General features: G+C 45.7%; 1 protein-coding gene across 1 annotated transcript in view; it reads right to left on the bottom strand.

Moving 5' to 3' along the window:
- Nucleotides 1-4,391: 4,391 nt before the first annotated feature.
- The window catches only part of ATP1A1 (ATPase Na+/K+ transporting subunit alpha 1), a 30,048-nt gene continuing 29,800 nt past the window's right edge, over nt 4,392-4,639 (bottom strand). Inside the window, exon 23 of the mRNA XM_019526774.1 lies at nt 4,392-4,639. The gene's annotated coding sequence lies outside the window, so the exon portion shown is untranslated.

Genomic DNA, 4,639 nt, shown 5'->3' with positions numbered 1-4,639 from the left:
AAGAACTCTTTTCTTTAAAACAACAACAAAACGATGCCCACATCAGAGTGACCTCTTGAGAACAGAGAATTCTTGGCATGTCCTGGAACGTTCCCAATCCTTGAGCTGGAAACAAATAAAACCTTATTCAAAGAGGATAACTTGTATAAAAGGGGACATCACGCACATGCAGGCTCTCACATTCATCAGGCAGTGCTGGGGAACCAGCTTTGTGCAGTTGGCTTTGCTTCTTTGGCTTGCTCCATAGATGGATGATGCTCAAGGTCTTGCGCCTGTTGAATCTGGGCAGACACAACCTTCCTGCTAGTTCCACCTAACCTCATGTTGTGCCACAGAAGCCTGGTCTCGTGTCTGCTTTTCTTGCTAGACTTTGCTGAATCCTAGTCTCATTGAGCCAGAGACCTCAGAGCCTTGGTGAGGGAGGGGAGCAAGATTACAGTTACCCTATTAGACAATTAGAAGGAATAAATGAAAAAGGTAGCTAAGAGGTGCGTGTTCATTCCCTCTCATATATGTATACACCTACTGTTTGGGCACCATTAACTGATTCTCTTGCAAACTTGTGTCCAAGAAACCCTGCTCAGCATAGAGCCCGTGGAAGCTGCTGCCTGTTGTAACATAAGCTTGTGTGAGTGAATCTTTTTTTTCAGTCCATCTACTCTGTAAGCTGCAACATGGTCAGGCTGCAGAGTCCACAAGCAAAGTTATCAGCCCCATGCACTCAGTCAATTCCTTAGCTCTCCATCCTCCAGAGGTTCATGAGTTTTTAGAGGATTTTTTTTTTTTTTGTGTGTACCACTCACAGAACAGGTCTGTCATGTAGATGCAGCATGCTAAGTTTGGTCTGTTCTTCTCCCCCACCCCCAAAGGCAACACCAGAAGATAGTGAAAGAAAATGTAGAACAGGTCTAGAAAATGGCAATAAGGATGATCACAGCCACGGAGAGGCTTCCGTACAAGGCGAGATTAAACAAATTGCGCCTTTCCATCTTAGAAAAAAGATGACTAAAGGAAGATATGACGGAAATCTATAAAAATAATGAAGTGAAAGTAAGCAGGGATTTACTATTTACCATCTCAAAATCCTAGAACTAGGGAACACAAGGGAATTATTAGGAAGTTGGTTTGAAACAAAAGGAAGAGGAGAACTTAGGTGGCTGCACACTAGGGGACCAGCTCCAGTTCCTAAACAGATGACTGTGGTGTCAGGCGGGCATAGGCAGCTGCTGGTTCCAGGCTATGACTTGGTCATAAGCCAAAATCTGGTTAAAACAGAGCTTACCTTCCATGCTGCTGGTGGCAAGATGCTACTGACATGAACACCATGCCTGGTTTCCCTTATTTGTTTGATGAGAGCTCAACATAACATTGAGTTGCCCACTATGCCTTCTTAGCACTGCAGACCACCACAAGACTCTCTTGTCCTGGTCAATATTTTGGCAAAGCTGCCACAGGAGACTGAGGCACCTCCTGGATTGCATTGTCTCAAAATGCACACAGTAATAAACTTGACATTACATTCTCAGTGGACCAAGAAGGGGTCTCCAGCAACCAGTGTTGAGGGGAAATAGGGAACTGGCTAGGGTCAGTCAGGACTTGAAGAGATGCTGGCTGGCACTAGGATAAACTGTCAAAGCCTAAAAAAACTGTCCCTCAGTTCAGGACATTTGAAGCTTCTTGACAAACAGGGTGTTGTTAATGTGGTGGTTTTACCATCCTCTTCACTGTCTGCACACCCAGAAGGCAGTGATCAGAAATTCCTTTAATGTTCCAGCAATCTAGAGATTGCATCTTTCCCCCTATGTGCAAGCCTCACTAATCACACTGCCTTTGCAACCTTAAGCTGACCCCACTGCAATGTGCTCTACAGTGGGAGACCTCTACACATTATGTAGCTAGTGTAAATCATAACTGGGAGGAACTGGTACAAACTCCACAGCTGCCAATTCATTGCCAGAATAAATTTGACATGCAAAACCAGAAATGGTCTAGGTCCCAATAAAACTCTGCCTCATAATAACCCCTGCTGTGATGGAGAAGAGAGACAGGCTCTGTCCGAGAAAGGTGCCTTGTGTGGGCTGGGTCAACTGGGCCCTACCCCTTGTAGACTTAGTTCATGGTCAGGCCGTGTTTAGAATGTGAAGCCAGAGAGCCTTTAGCTGGAGCAAAGGTGTAAGGGGCACAGAAACACCTTGGACAACAAGGCATTAGGGAACTTTGCACCACAAAAAGCCAAGCATGCCAAGTTTGGATTTTAAATTAAGAACATTTTGGAAGGTACAAAAAATAACCCAAAGCCTTACACTGCCTAGGCCCTTTGCAAGAGAGGGTGTTTATTAATAGAATTTGCCTTATCAAGTTTTCCTGGGAATTTTTTATAGGGACGTTAAGAATAAATACAGCCAGCTGTTGGATATACTGAATGCACAAAGCTCAATCTGCTTACAAAAGATTGCCTGTTGAGGGATGCACAGATTTGCTATCCTAACATAGCCCCAAATTCCTACCACTACTGTAACCACTCCTGCTCTCATTTTGAACTCTGAAGTATAACATTTTGGGCTTGTTTGCTTGGCTCCTGTAACCACTCAGGTTTAGAAATACACTTGAGAACAATAGATCTTCAGTGAAAAAGAGGCACATGTCTCAGCTGTTTTAGGAACAGTGCATCTTGCAGCTATCTGTGCAGGGGGTTGAACTAACTAGATGACCCTTGATGTCTTGTTCCAACCCTGCAATTCCATGAAAATTCAGATGCTTCTACTTTTTCAGCTCAGTGTCAGAATGTTTTAAGTCTCCAGCAGCTCATAATTATGTTAACAAATGCCAGGCTAAAAATACAGCACAGGGAAACCAAAAGCTGGTCCAGAAACATCCAGAGAGCTAAGATTTTAGAGCAGCCCTTACCAAGAATGAAAGGTCTATTGTCAAGGCCCTTTAAAGACGACTTCATTCAAGGGATTTTCCTTCTTTGGTACATAATCACAACAGCACAGATTTACTGGCTGCAGTATTGGTTCTTTTTGAAGAAATTTCACACCAGGAATGGGACAAGCATCACTAGGAAAAGGGGAAGCAAATGGAGATATTAAGTGATCCAGTTACATGGCAACTCCTGACTAAACCTCCCAGGGTCTTCAAGAGTTCTTCAGTTTCCCAGGCATGCACCACTTCTCTAGCCTCAGATGGCTTCCTTTCCCTTTGAGCTCACTGCCTAGCAATACAGGTTAAATTGGCATAATCTTTCCACAGGTAGCCATGGGGCAAGAAGGGGGAGGTCAAGACCTACTGAAGCACAAGCAGGGTTGACAGCACACCTGGACACAGTGCCCTGCAATAAAGGCTGCATTCTGGTGTCATTCAGGCTCATAACAAGAAGTCATATAGCTTCTAGGCATTGCAGTTTGGATTCCCCTACCCCTAGTCTGCATTCTAGCAAGGTGGAAGAGGGTGGGGGTAGCACCTTGGAGATTTTGCTTATGAGGGATTTTTGGGTCGGGAGGAGAGAAGGAAGGAGCTGACATTTGGGTGGAGGTGTTAGTCTGGAAGGGTTAATCCATGGCAGGAATCTGCACCTGATTTTTTTTTGAAAGCCTGAAGAATTGTGCAACCCACTGGACAAGTTCAAGCACATTGTGGAACTGCTAGTACAGATGGGCCTTCCCCCTCCTCCGGCCCTGCATTTCCCACTATGAAGCCACAACAGGAACTGGATAGAGTGGCAAAGTATGGTTTGCTTGAAATGGAGGTTTCCCTCCTGTACATGCCCATGCCCTGTGTAGACTTTGCTACAAGGGCCAAGGCCAGTGCATTAGCTGATCACTGCAGGTAGATTCACAGGGGTGACGTCCCCCACCCAGGTCAGCTGCTGAAAGCACTGTAGCTACTCCTCTGATAGCAATAGCCAAAAGGCTCCCACTTTTTCAGAGGGATTAAGAAGTTGCAGCAGGAGGCAGAAAGTCTGCTTAGCCCCTACCACACCCCCTCCCCCCTCCTTCAGGACCTTCCATAGCAGCGAGGTGCCATAGCATGGCAGGGAGCTAGATGTCCCTGCTGTCACTAAGCTCTGTGTTGCCTGACAAAGGCTTCATTCATATTCTGAATTAAAAACCCAGCCAAAGCAACTTGGCTGTACGGGACAGACAAGAAAGCTTTGGGAGGTAGGGGAATGGCACCTAGTAGCTATATGGCTTCTTGCTAAGCGCCTGATTGACATAAGAACTGACAGTGAAGGAGCAGAGCACAACTCTTCTGATGAGGTCCTAGCACACACTGACAGGCTGGGCTCCTAGGGGTCAAACATTAGCACTACACAAGACCCACCTATCTGTCCCCCTGTGGTTGCCAACGGCTCTATTTCTACACCACACAGGCACCATGCATGAGAACCATCCTGTACAATCCATCTTTATTTGTAAAAATCCCAATATAAAATCTTTAGTTTCTTTCCTTTTACAAAAACAAAGGCACATAAAAACTAATCGCTCTTTCATCCCCATGGACTGATGTGTCAGACACTCCCTCCCCCGTTCCCCCTCCAGTCCATGTTTCTTCATGCTCTCCCTTGTCCTTCTGCTCCTTCCTACCAGGACACAATGCTGCATTCCAAAGACGAAGTACGCACACAGGGCAGGGGGTG

This window comes from Gavialis gangeticus, unplaced genomic scaffold (assembly GCF_001723915.1).
Source record: "Gavialis gangeticus isolate Ggan-Ray unplaced genomic scaffold, GavGan_comp1, whole genome shotgun sequence".
Lineage (NCBI taxonomy): Eukaryota > Metazoa > Chordata > Crocodylia > Gavialidae > Gavialis > Gavialis gangeticus.
Note: the sequence above shows the minus strand (reverse complement) of the source record. Positions and strands in the feature narration are given on the sequence as shown.